This window comes from Colossoma macropomum, unplaced genomic scaffold (assembly GCF_904425465.1).
Source record: "Colossoma macropomum unplaced genomic scaffold, Colossoma_macropomum, whole genome shotgun sequence".
NCBI lineage: Eukaryota > Metazoa > Chordata > Actinopteri > Characiformes > Serrasalmidae > Colossoma > Colossoma macropomum.
The window spans coordinates 7,129,215-7,144,327 of record NW_023494786.1 but is presented as its reverse complement, the minus strand read 5'-3'; the positions used below and the strand labels follow the sequence as shown (position 1 = coordinate 7,144,327).

The following is a 15,113-nucleotide window of genomic DNA, read 5'->3' as shown; positions in this document are numbered from 1 at the left end:
ATTCATCTTTGGTAATAGGAGGAGACTTTAACACAGTATTAAATTTAGAGCAGGACAGATCAAACTCCAATGCAAAGATTTGGCACACTACTAAAATACTACAACAATACATGGAGGACTTTGGACTAGGAGACATTTGGAGACTGCAACACCCATCAGTTAAAGAATATACTTATTTTTCCCAAAAATCGGCCAAGATGGCGATTTAATACATCGTTCATCACAGACAAAGATTTTGATACCTACTTTAAAAGAGAGTGGACATCTTTTATGGAAACCAATGATCCACAGGAAACTTCTCCCATACTATTATGGGAAACATCAAAAGCAGTGATGAGAGGGAAAATCATGTCATATTCAGCACACAAGAAAAAGAAGGATCAGGAAAAGCAAAGCAGCCTAGAACAACATTTAAAGCAACTCCAGAGCTCATATGCAGAAAATCCCACAGAAAAAAATCTTAAAAACATTAACAAAATTAAAGCCCAGCTAGATACTCGTATAGATCAAAAAACACAATTTTTACTCTCACGACTTAGACAAAATCACTTTGAGCACAATGACAAATCAGGAAAATTCTTAGCAAACCAACTAAAACAAAACAAAGAAAAACACACAATAACCACTATACAAGACTCATCAGGGAACAATACTCAAAACCCGAAAGTAATAAATGAAACTTTTAAAAATTAGTACAAAACCTTATACTCAAAAAATACAGTTACAAAACAATCTGATATTGACACCTTTCTTGATGATATAACCCTTCCTAGGTTGAATAATGACCAAAGACACTCCTTAGAAGCACCATTAACCGAAGAAGAATTTAGGAAAGCAGTTCAATCAAATGCCGAACAATAAATCACCAGGTATGGATGGATTCCCTGCTGAATTCTATAAACATTTCTGGCCAACCATCTCCCCCCTGTTTGTAAAGATGGTCAATGAAATAAAAAGAACTTTGTCTATTCCATCCCAAATGAATACAGCACTAATTTCAGTATTACTCAAACCAAATAAAGATTCAACATTATGCTCAAGCTACCGTCCAATATCACTAATTAACACAGACTTAAAAATTATAAGTAAGGCACTTTCAATAAGACTGGAAAAAGTTATATCTAATCTCATCCATCCAGATCAAACAGGCTTTGTAAAAGGGAGACAATCATCACATAACACACGTCGTCTTATCAACCTTATTAACTTTACAAAGAAAAGTAATAGGAAAACAATTATCTTATCTTTAGATGCAGAAAAAGCTTTTGATAACAAACTGGGATTTTCTTTTTAGTACATTACATAAATTTGGCTTTGGTACATCATTTACACATTGGATCCAAATGTTCATCACCCATGTCCTCCGTTAATGACATCACCTCATCAAGCTTTACACTTTCTTGTGGTACTCGACAAGGATGTCCACTCTCACCACTGTTATTCACAATATTCATAGAACCACTAGCCACAGCAATACGTCAGAATGATAAAATCACAGGCATTTCAACTCATAGTATTGCTTATAAAATAAGCCTCTATGCAGATGATGTGCTACTATTTCTCCAAGTTCCCACTTCATCAATAAAGGAAACCTTTAAACTGATTAATAGTTTCTCACATATATCAGATTACTCTGTTAACTGGAACAAATCAACAGCGCTATCAATAGGTGACTGGAACTGGAATGCTGCACTCCAAAATTACCCTTTACAAATTACCACAGGAAGTATTACATATCTTGGTATAAAAGTAACCACCAAGCTTTCAGAGTTATTCAACCTGAATTTTACACCACTATTAAAAACAATAGAAGATGATCTAAATTGCTGGATGAATTTACCATTTTCTCTTATAGGCCGTATTGCAACAATCAAAATGACAGTTTTACCAAAAGTCAATTATCTATTTGCAATGTTGCCAACTGAACCAACTAATAAATGGTTCCACAATTTTGACATGTTAACATCAAAATTCTATTGGAGAAATAAGAAACCTAGGATAAACCTCACAATTTTACAAAAAGGCAAAAATAAGGGGGCACTAGGTCCACCAAATTTTCAGTTTTATTACTTAGCAAATCAGCTTCACTATTTAGTAAAATGGAGACATACAGATGATTACTGTCTCATGGCTTGATGTTGAACAGTCATACTGCAACGAAATATCCATTGCAGATTTACCTTTTCTTAGCAAATCCATAAAATATCATGCATGTTTTAAAAGCATGACAATCTCAACACCATTAAAAGCCTGGTGGAAAATTAATAAACTAACAAATTTTGAAATGACACCTAACATATACACACCCATATGGCACAATCCAGATTTTACAATTAACAGACAACCCCTTATATACAAGAAGTGGAAAGACAAAGGCATAACACGTTTAAAACACCTCTTTACGAATAACACATTTAAAAGCTTTCAAGAACTAACTGAAACATTTGACTTAGAGGAAAATCAATATTTAAAATATCAGTTAAAAAGTATACTAAAAACCAAAATTAATATTTTTCACAACAGTCTCAGTCCACCCCCATTACTGAAAATTTAAAATCATCAGCCTGAAGAAAGTTTTATCAAAGTTATATGCTCTCATAGGTACTTTAAATTCAACTATACAAAATACCATCTAATAAATGGGAAAAGGATTTAGATATTAGCACTGATACACAATTCTGGACACAAATCTGTAAAAATATTTTCTTTATGAGTAAAAACACAAACATACAATTAATTCAACATAAAATTATTCATAGGACACACATTACGCAATACAAATTGTTTAAAATGGAATTCACCAATTCAAGCATATGTACACAATGTATAACTAACAAAACAGATGACTATTTTCATGCATTCTGGATTTGCACACCAGTTCACCGTTTTTGGGAAAATATAACCTCAAAATTATCTTTATATTTGGGGAGCAGCATTCCAATGTCACCCTCCCTATGCCTCCTAGGAGAACTCTCAGAAGTAGAATCATCAGTCAAAGATACATATACCCGATATTGAAAGTTTTTTTTTTCCCCCTTTACATATTTGAGAGTGTGTGAATGTATGCATATATGTATATGTATGTACATACATATATACACATATTTTATAAGGACATCTTGCAACACACCATAATGCAACACACCATCAGTGTGTGGTGCTGTGCAGGGGCGTGGGATGCTGCGGGGTCCTTAGGGGGCTTCCCCTCCAGACCTGTTTGCCCTACCGCCTTCCTGGACCACCATTACCACAATCCGCCCCCCGCCCGTTACGGCAGAGCTCTGTTGCCTCTTCAGAGAGAGCAAAATCAGCAGATTTCACTGATAAACACAGAACAAAGGAATCCTGTGCGTAGTGGCCATCTCAGTAAGGCCACATGAGCACTTCAAAGGAATCCTGTGCAAAGTGGGCTTTTAAATAAGACCCGGAAAGTGGCTCTGATGCGATGTTCAGCTTGGGAAGCAGGTTGGGGGGGGGGTGGGAGAGAGAGACGAAGAGTATGGAGGGGACAGATAAAGGTTGGTGGGGGGGTCCTTGGGGGTGCCCTGTCTCCCTTTCTTCTGCACAGCAAAGCAATATTGGGTACTTATTATTGATGTAATAGACTATTGTATTTTATGTACAAAAATGTTGAATGGGTGTGTGTGTGTGTATATCTTACCATTTTATTTACTTTGTATACTGCCAGTCTGTCATTATTAATATCATTACTATTACTGTACCTCCTTTTTAAAATTTTTTATTTATTTATTTATTTTCCCATTTTGAGTATGTTTTTTCTTTTGGCTTGTCTTGTCTCAACGTACTTGTCTGTCTCTTGTACAACATGTTTGTTGTTAATAAAAAAAAAAAAATTCCATTCAAGCAATGTGCAATTAATCTGTGATGCGAAATGTTAGCTTCTCAACATTGCGGCAAGTTGGCAAGGTGGAACTTGTGACAGTTTCATCCTGCGACGCAGCTCGTTCAGCACACATTTGGAATGTGGTGCTTTAAGAGATGGCTGGCTCATCAGTAAGCAAACATAAGGGCTAGAATATTGTAGGTTTATTTATTTATATGTTACATTATCTTCTCATTTTCTCCACCTCAGGAGACAACAGTTATCCCCTGACACCATGGCTTATGACCCCGCTGACGAACCCTTCACAATGAAGTGTATACCCAAAACCTGGTCAGTTATTGAGCACAATAACAGAATTCTAAAAGGTCACTGGATGTGTTTGGATGCAGCAGCTGGTACACTGTTGTACAAACCTGTGAAAGTTTGTAAAACTGGACTGAGCTGCTGCATCCTGCACAACATTGGCATGGAACAGGGAATGCCAAATCCAGAGGACCCACTTCCACCTGAGTGTGGCATTCTGCCTCCCAATTTGCCATCGTCAGGAATTAATTGGATGTTTCTGAAATGGTGCGTCCTCTACTCAAGTGAAACACAAAGACTCACCAGACAACTTGAACCAGTGCATTACACATTTTAATTTGAATGTTTTGATTGCATTGTATGTTGTCTGACAGACCCACATACACTTATGTCATGTTGTCATTGCACATGCGTACTTGTTTTGTTGTTGTTGTAAAAGACAATAAATGGAGTGAGTTCCAAGTTTAGCTCCGTTCTGTGGTCTTTGTGTTTACATTACATTGGTGACGGAGATGGCTGAATGTTTTCTGCCTTCACGCTCTCTCTTCCTGCCGGTGCTGGGTGAGCCGGCGGTGTTGTGGGTTAGCTGGTATTCCTCGTTCAATGATACGGGATCAACTCATTGTTCATACGAACTGCAACAAAATTAGAGAATAACTGTTACTCGTATAAGACAACCTCACTTTAGCAGCGGCTCTCCAGATTGTGTCGCAGGCCGAGTTGGCATTACAATGTGCTGCTAGCCTGTTGGCTCTGAGCGACCGCCCCTTCCCAACGTGCCTAGCTCACAGGTGTGCCTCCCCCTTGTAACAATCTGACCAACTCAGCAGTTACTAATAAAATTTGATCACTAATTTGGTGAGAGAAAAAAAAAAAACATGTGAGCACCAGAATACAACAGAGCTTGCACAAGTTAGCTTTTACTTATTATTCCCCAGAACAGACAACGCCCTAACAGCATCAGCAACAGCAACAAAGCTTAAAAAAAACAAAGTAGAAAAGCAGTTGAGTATAAGATCGGCTGCAGAAGTCCAATAGGTGGGATAACTATATCAAAGTCCAGAGATTGTCTCTATTGAATCCAAAAAAAAAAAAAGAAGAAGTCCAAAAATGTCAAACTGCCACCACAGTCCAAGCAAACAGTGTCCCCAAAAAATCCCCAAAAATCAAAACAGGGCCCAGCAATGCAAAAAAACAAAAAACAGGAATGAGCTCACCTAGTTCCTTGAGGTAACTCCACAGTTAGAGGGGGATCCACTCTTCAAGGACAAAGATGAGTAAAAAAAAAGGAGTAAAAGTTAGTTAGGGCTTGAACAGCAAGACTCCACCAGGCCTGTCTTCCCCAAACTTGATCCTCCTTGAAAATGGCTGCCACACTTTTCTTTCCTGTTCCCAAACCAGGGTTTATATTCAAAATAAGAGTCCCCGTTGGAATGCCCAGGAAACATTTTCAAACAAAAAATATGGAAAACATAATAAAAATACCAGACATAAGATGAGGCCACAACTTCTATCAGACCATCCCAGTGAGAAGTCATAAAGGAAATTAGAGACTTTATTTTCTGTGGGGTAACCTAAATAACACTACCTGAAATCTATGTTAGTGTTGATCATTAAAAATAGGTACTCCACAGGTCCCCTTATGTGGTGGTGTCACACCCTACTTCCATGCCCGATAGCAGCGCAGCAAAAAGCGCTCTGCTACGTGACCATGTTTACCGGCAGTGCAGGAGCGCATGGCTTTCGGTCTGAGCTCAGCTCCCAGCTGTTTTCAGAAGGTCATGACCTCTGTCCTCGCAGGGATTCCGGGTGTGGCCATCTACCTCGATGACATTGTGGTACATGGAGCCACAGCAACGAGTTATGATGAGCGTCTCCACCTTGTGTTCAGTGAGCTGGCGCAACAACACCTGGCACTCAACAGTGAGAAGTGCGTTTTTGTTGCAGAGGGCACCTACCTCCTCCATGCAAAGTCGGGTCCCTGAGCCCACCACACCTGCCCAGGTTGCCTCCTACCTGGGTAGGACGGCATATTACCTCCGTTTCCTGCCACAGTATTTGCTACAGCAGCCCCCTTGCTCAAGCTTCTGAAACAGGAAGAACCCTGGCTCTAGACACTGGCCTGCTCAGACGCAGTACGCCTCTTTAAGGCTCAACTCACCTCTCCACCAGTCCTGGCATATTTCAACCCAGCCAGCCCCACCTTTGTCACGTGCAACGCCTCCTCCGCTGTGATCAGCACTGTCCTTTCCCAGGTACAGGGAGACATGGAAAGGCCAATCGCTTTTCCCTCCCGTGCCCTCAGTCCCACGGAAAAGAGGTATTCCGCTCTGGCGTGCCTCTGGGCATGGGGCATGTGAACGCTGGCACATACGGACGCAAGGTTACCCTACGGACAGACCACCAGGTACTCACTACTCTTCTGGCTATGCCAGGCACAGGTCACAAACCACTCCGTCTTCATCGCTGGGCCGACCACCTGCAGTAGTATAACTACTGCCTTCAGTTCACACTCTGCAGCGACAACTTGGTGACGGACCTCTTATTGTGCTCAATTCCCAGCTATTCTGCTGCATGGGACTCAAACCAGGTGGAACACGACCTCATTCAGCTCCTTCACGCACCGCTGCAGGAGACAGTGTCACTACGGAGCTCCAAGACGCTTCGGCGGCCGACCCGGTTCTCTCTCGGCTTTCCATATACATCAGGCAGGTCTGGCCCCAAAAGACACCTGACAAACTGTCTCCTTACTAGAGGGTAAGGGATGAGTTGTCCTGCTGGAATGACATCTGTGTTGTGCGGGGGCTCTGCACTGTCGTCCCAAGTGTCCTCCATGTGCATGTTTTTGCCAAGGCCCATTAGGGTCACTTGGGCATAGTCAGGCTCAAATGACAGTGCTGTGATGTCGCATGGTGGCCACGCATTGACAAAGAAATTGACAAAGTTCTTGGTCAGGCCCAACACCGCCCAGAGCTTAATTAATGTTCTGAACTCGTTGTTTGCCCAGTGGGGCCTTCCAGTTAAGATCACAATGGACAATGGCCCTCAGATGGTATCTCATGAGCTGTTAGCCTATTTGGAGGGGAAAGGGATTCACCACATCCGCAGGTCACTCTATCACCCAGCTGCGAATGGCGGCGTAGAATGACTGAATCAGTCATTGAAGAATGGCATCAGAGCCCACCTGGCACAAGGCTGCACGTTTACTACCAGCCTCCTGCAGACGCTGCTGCACTACTCCTCATGTGACCACGGGGGTCTCCCCTGCCTCCCTAATGCTAGAACGCAAACTCCAGCTACCCCTGGATAGGCTTCGTCCCATACCTGTTTAGGTCCCAACCGACCCAGCGCCACAGTCACTGCACGCCAGCAGCGGATGAAGGAGCACTCCGACAGGGCCCCAATGTGACAACAAACTTTTTGGTCATTTTGGTCAGACACCGTCCAGGTCAGTCAGGAGCTCGGGGCAGCTTCATTCAAACTCTCAGACGGGTACCGGTGGCATGCCAGTGTGTAATAGTGAGATAGTGATAAATTTACAAATTAAAAAAAAAAAAATTAACTAACACGTGTTACTGGCATTATTTGTTACCATTGTTTTAAACGTACCTGTAAAAAGGTCTCTCAAAAACTAACCCCTCAAAAACTTTGTACATGGCTTTGGCCTCATCCTTGGTTTAAAGTTACATAAAACTACTGTTGAGTTCTGTAATAACGACCTAAAAACATGTTACTGGATCATATAAACAGAAGAAACAGTTACATTCCAGCATGCAGACATACAATTTCTGTGTTCTTTTAAGTTTTAATTCTAAGTTTGAAGTGTGACTATAATTACATAGTCTGTATGACTGTTTGACTGTAAGAAATCAAGTTAATTTTGACATTTGGCCATGAGAAGACAACTATCAAATGTTTTTTGCTAGTTAGCAGCAAAATTCAGAAATGTAAATATATTTGTTTCAGTTCAGAGTTCATAATGATGTGACTGGTGCACTGTTTCTGGAAGACCTGTCTAGGGATTTTCTTATTTTTAGCTCTTCCGAATCTTATGTGAATATAGCGCCCTACCAAATGCCTCATGCACAGTTGTTAACTCCCCCCAGCATCCAGCTTTGACACATACACAGTAAACATTGTGTGTCCATGACGTTAAGAATGTATTATTTAAATCGGGCGAGACACTATATATATTTGTTTGCCCAGAGTCTCTACATTATTTGGCTCCATTATTACTGCAGGTAATACATTACTGGAGATATGATTATCGTTGCTGTTAAGTTATATACTTTTGGTACATATGATGAATTATCTTATATCTTCAATCATAATTTAAATAAAATTCTAGTTTTGTATGGTCACATTTATTGGTAGGTTATCATTAGCAACTTTACATTTTTTGTTCTGGACATTTTTATAGCTTTTAGAGTGTCACACAATGTTGTTCTTAACTTCACAATTTTTCTCCTAGATATGTGCACAGCAGAGTGTAACGGCACTCAGAATGTAAGCATCAGCAACCATCGTTTGCAACTGGTCAGTTCTGTCCCATGGAGGATGGATTTAACATGGCTATAACCCAGATTTTTGTGTGGCCTTTTGTCTACATCAACATCCTCATGCTTTTCACCTTCTACAGAAAACAGTCCTTCAGAACTGAAACACGTTACATATTGTTCGCCCATACCTTACTGATTGACGTGATTTTTCTTGTACTGACCGATTTCGTGGTCATTCTCTCATACAACTATGTATTATTGCCTATGGCATTCTGTATTCCATTTTGCATGCTCATAGATGCAGTCACATCATGCACATCACTAACAATCACTGCAATGTGTGTGGAGCGCTATGTGGCCATCTGCATGCCACTGAGACATAGTGCTATCTCCACCACTAGCAGAACTCTTACTGCTATCCTTATCATCTGGATCATAAGCTACATAAAGCCATTTATTGATGTGTTTATCCTTGTTGCAACTGTTTCGGAAGAATATTTTGTAGAGGCTACCTTATGCCATTATGAGATCATGACTCCAGAGCAATGGCACCGTTTAATGAGGAGTATTCTATGTGTTACTGATTTTATAATAATTTTATTCATTGAGTTCTTTTGCTATTTGATGATTGTGCTTGCTGCCCGGGCGGCCTCTGTTGACAAGAAGTCAGCAGGCAAAGGTCTGCGCACCATCTCACTGCATATGCTTCAGCTTATCCTTTGCACCGTTGAGATCGTTTGTCCATATATTGAAGCAGTAGTCATACAGATAGACATTCAGTTATATCTGTCAGTCCGCTTTTTCAACTTTATTACATTCAATGTCATTGCCAGGGCAGTCAGTACACTTGTCTATGGCCTAGGAGATGAGAAGTTTAGCACTGCTATGCTATACTACATGAGGTGTAAACAAAATTACATCTTTTCTGAAAACAAAGGACCACCTGAGTTTTGAGTGTAAAGAACGTAAGTACTTTAAGAGATGAAAGACTTCTTAATTGCATTTAAATAGCTACTTAGCTATTTCTTTTGTATATACCTATCATTCTTGTTTCTCATTCCTACTATTTAGCAGTACAGAGAACTGAATGTGGTTTCATGTTAGAGAACTCTCTTGTGAGAGTCTGATTAAGAATCCCTCATTGTCACGCCACTCTCTGAATGCTACGCTAATTGATATTTGTCTGCCTCTGAACATATGTTTTGGTTACTCTCCTGTGCAATACTACAGAGTAACATATGGCATACATTATACGTTACGGCATTCCTTGCATGATAACATGCCAATTTATGAAAGGACTAGTATACTAACGATTTCCACATTCATTTCTTGTTATTTACAAAAATGTCTTCATACATAAAATGAAGCCTATATGATATGACAACTGATAACCGTATATTAGTCTGCAGTCAGTCCTGTGCCTCTGAAACAGAAAGTCATCTCTGTTACTGTTTTTGGTAACACTTTCTCTAAATTTGCATTACAAATGCATTCATAAAGTATTATATGAGATACCTTAGAATGAATGGCATAACTCAGTATAAGTACTTTTAGTTTCATGCTTAATGTTATAAAGCAGGGTTCATTGTTGAAGCACAGACAGCATTACTTGCTAGTGTTTCAGTAAGAACAAGACATACATGTACAATTTACATACATATTTTAATAACTTAATAACTTACTTGCTGTCCCACGCACTAGACTTTCCACTTTGGGAGGCAGGTCCTTCAGTGCCATGGCCCCCAAACTCTGGAACTCTCTTCCTTAATCCCTCCATGACTGCTATTTTTCTCTACTTTCAAATCTGATTTAAAGACTTTTCTCTTTCATGAGCATTTTTCTTCCTCCTTGACTGCTTAGACTTTAGCTTTTTTTCCCTCTATTTGTTATGTAAAGCATCCTTGGGATTTTCTCCTCACTTTACTCACTTACCTTTGGTTTTTGGACCGGTTATAAAATAATAATTTATGAGTTATTTTAGTTTGTTCATACTTAAAACCCATGTGAATGTTAACAGAAATTAGTTAGTTTAACCATCTGGCACCCACAGTCTCTGGCAGCATTTGCACTGTTTTCTGAAGTTTTCTGCCATGCTGTGATACTGTGAGGGGGCAGCTGGTAATGAAGTAACAAGAAAACACACACACAGTCCATCTCTTGCTCACACAGTAGGCAGTTACACTTGTATCAGGCTAGCCTGCTAACTGGCCGTTTACCTTGTCTGGTAATTTAAATATAATTTTGTTTTGCGTTTTGGCTGACTGTCATGGTCTTGACCCGCTTTTTATGGTCCAATCAAATCCTGAAGAATAAAATCATGTCCCGGCCACATTTATTTCTCGTCCAATGTATGCTGTTCACTCTGTGAAAGTGTTTTACGTTAAGGAAGAAAAATGCATTCTGACTTCCGATTCACATTGACTTTACAACTACTAAGTACTATACGACTTTAAGTACTGTACAAAGTGGAAACCATATTTCAAGAGCATCCAGAAATGCCTCCATCATCTCTGGTCTCAAGGCACAGTGGAAATGTGTCTTGTGGTCTGATGAGTCAACCTTTCAGACTGTTTAAGGAAATAATGAATGTTGTGTTCCCTGAGCCAAAGAAGAAAAGAACCATCCAGATTTTTACCGGTTCAAAAGCCAGGATCTGTTTTGGCTTTGGGGTGTATTAGTAACCATAGCATTGGTAACTTGCACATTTGTGAAGGTACACTGAAAGATGCATACACATTTTAGAGCAACAAATGCTGTCTTCTATATGACGTCCTTTTCCAGGACATTCTTTTATCCTTACTGCCCTTCCCCAGTATAACAGAGAAACTGGACTCCCTCACTGTAAGGTTCAAGCACTCAGGCCTTATGGAGAATATGATGAAGGGTGACTCATCCGACCATATCTCTGTAGACCAGTCTGTATGGTTTTTGCACCACTAAACTCTCATGTATAAACATAATGTGTATTTGTCTTTGGAATGAGGAGTTTATGAACTGCAACCCTTCTATAATATCCCTTCTCTATGTAGTTTTGGATAGACTATTCCTGCACTGATATTCTCAGGTACATGGGGAACAGTCGCTCTTCTGTTTTCAATAATTTATATATCACACTAATGCATGAGCATCACTGTCACTGAATGTGTGCTTCTGATCATAGATTCTAATACAGTGTCTTTCTCATAGATCGAAATGCATATCACTTTATTCCCCGTCACTATTAAAACACTAGCTAGGTGGGCAGTCTTTGTGAATGAAGCCCCTTCTATAAAATTACAAAGAACTCTCTTAAAGTCACTTTATTTGCAAAACATGAAAATGCCCACATTCATTAAAGTGTTAGTAGTCTCAAAATGTTCGTAAGTACCAACAAAATTTAAACCTGCTTCTGACCAGGTGTGCGTAACGTGTTTGGAACCCTTGGAGTCACTATGACACTTACTGCCACTGTGGAAGCACTTGACAACAATTTCGCTGCTCCACAAAGTGCTCTTCTTCATCGGGTCCTGCTTTAGCGAAGACATCAAAGTGATGGTGAGTCAGTGACGCAGTTCGTGGCAGACCTACGGGGTTTGGCTAGCTCGTGCAAATTTGGGACTCTACAGGACAAAATTATCTGGGATCAACTCATTGTTCATACAAACTGCAACAAAATTAGAGACTGTGACTGTTACTCGAATAAGACAACCTCACTTTAGCAGCGGCTCTCCAGATTGCGTCACAGGCCGAGTCGGCATTATAATGTGCTGCTAGCCTGTCGGCTGTGAGCGACCGCTCCCTCCCAACGTGCCTAGCTCACAGGTGCACCTCCCCCTACTTCCATGCCCGATAGCAGCGCAGCAAAAAGCGCTCTGCCACGTGACCATGTTTACCGGCAGTGCAGGAGCGCATGGCTTTCGGTCTGAGCTCAGCTCCCAGCTGTTTTCAGAAGGTCATGACCTCTGTCCTCGCAGGGACTCCGGGTGTGGCCATCTACGTCGATGACATTGTGGTACATGGAGCCACATCAATGAGTCATGATGAGCGTCTCCACCGCGTATTCAGTGTGCTGGTGCGACACCACCTGGCGCTCAAAGACCAGCCGTCAAATTTGTGGGGTTGAACGCATGTGAACGCTGGCACATACAGATGCAAGGTTACCCTATGGACAGACCACCAGGTACTCACTACTCTTCTGACTATGTCAGGCACAGGTCACAAACAACTCCGTCTTCATCGCTGGGACGGCCGCCTGCAGCATTAGAACTACTGCCTTCAGTTCACACCGGGCAGCGGCAACGTGGTGACGGACCTCTTATTGCGGTCAATTCCCAGCTCGTCTGCTGCACAGGACTCAAACCAGGTGGAACACAACCTCATTCAGCTCCTTCACACACCACTGCAGGAAACAGTGTCACTACAGGAGCTCCAAGACGCTTCGGCGGCTGACCCCATTCTCTCTCGGCTTTCCATATACATCAGGCAGGGCTGGCCCCAAAAGGTGCCTGATGAACTACAGGGTAAGGGATGAGTTGTCCTGCTGGAATGACATCTGTGTTGCGTGGGGTCTCTGCACTGTGGTCCCAAGTGTCCTCCGTGTGCGTGTTCTTGCCAAGGCCCACGAGGGTCACTTGGGCATAGTCAGGCTCAAATGACAGTGCTGTGATGTCGTGTGGTAGCCATGCATTGACAAGGAAATTGAGTCCCAACACCGGTGGGCTCCATCATGGCCCAGAAGGTTGGGGAATGGCCAGAGGTTGGGGAATCCCCCCCTGCTGTTGAGGCGGCACCGGAGCTGCGCCCAGTCCACACTCGCTGCAGGCCTGGGGGCCTGCATGACTTTGTGACCAAGTACCATTCCGAGACTCTGGGAAGGGGAGGGAAATGTTGCGTCTGACACACCCACGTACACGTCATGTCACCGTTGCACATGTGTACTTGTTTTGTTGTTGTTGTAAGAGACAATAAATGGAGTGAGTTCCAAGCTTAGCTCCATTCTGTCGTCTCCGTGTTTACGTTACACATTGCATATTTCTCAATCAATTTAATAAATACAATGTAAAAAAGTATGAATGAGTGGTTCAATGAAAATGATTGTGCAAGCAAAAACGAAGTGACAACCAGAACGCATCCTCCCACCTGAAGTGATCATCTCGCCTATCAGATGGCAGATAGACAAAGAGATCACAAGAACACTACATGATATTTATGTGCCCAGTCAGTGCCCACAGGGAAAGCTATATGTACCCGAACAGTTCAGAACTCAGCTAATAACTTGGGCCCATTCGTCTCTGACCTCAGGCCACCCAGGAGAAACCAGCACTCACCAGCTTCTGGTCCATCGGTATTGGTGGGAAACCATGTCCCAGGACATCCACTCTTTTGTATCCTCAGGTTCGATCTGTGCACAATGTAAGACACCTAAGATGTTACCAGCAGGGAAACTAATGCCCTTACCAATACCCAATAGACCATGGTCCCATATTGCAGTAGACTTTGTCACCGATTTACCTGAGTCACAAAGATTCACCACTGTTTTGACTGTGATTGACTGATTCTCTAGGGGAGTACGCTTCTCCCCAGTGCCTTTCAGACTTCTGAAGCCCTATTCCAGTATGTATTCCCACTTTTCGGCATACCAGAAGATATAGTGTCTGACCGAGGACCTCAATTCACCGCCCGGATATGGGCCATCCTTTTTTGAACATCTAGGGTTTCTGTGACTCTCTTGTCAAGGTATCACCCACAGTCCAACGGACAGTGCGACAGGACTAACCAGGAACTGGGAAAATTTTTACAGCTGTTTTGTTTTAATAATCCAAGTGACTGGGCACAGTATCTGATATGGGCAGAAATAGCACAGAACTCATTGACAAGTGCCACGATGGGAATGACCCCTTTCCAGTGTATTTTAGGTTACCAACCTCCGATAGCCCCCTGGACTGGAACTCAGACAGACGTTTCGGCCGTGGATGTGTGGATGAAACGCAGTGAGCAAGTGTGGGAAGAGACACATCATAGGATAGAAACTGCCATTCAGCATCAGAAGGAACAGGCTGACCGGCACCGCGGTCAAACGCCAGTGTTTCAACCAGGGGACTGTGTTTGGCTGGCAACAAGGGACGTTTGTCTTGATCAGGGAAGTTGCAGAAAGTTTCAGCCCAAATATATTGGGCCTTTCAAAGTGTTGAAACGTATCAATGATGTTACTTATGGATTAGACCTTCCCCCATGTTTCAGAGTGTCATGCTCATTTCATGTGTCTCCCTTAAAACCAGTTGTTACAGGGCTATGAGGCTATGCCAGACGACTGGCCCACGCCACCAGGATTGATAGATGGGGCTCCAGTCTACGCTGTCCGAAGGTTGCAGGAGACGCGGCGGGCTTATTCAGTACCTCGTGGACTGGGAGGGGTATGGCCCAGGGGAACAGTGTTGGGTGCCTGCAAGGGACATTTTAGACCCTGGTCTCATTGCGGATTTCCACAG

The 15,113-nt window shown here is 42.2% G+C and overlaps 1 pseudogene; it reads left to right on the top strand.

Moving 5' to 3' along the window:
* The first annotated feature begins 8,554 nt into the window (after positions 1 to 8,554).
* On the top strand, positions 8,555 to 9,600 carry LOC118797433 (annotated as a pseudogene).
* Positions 9,601 to 15,113: the final 5,513 nt, after the last annotated feature.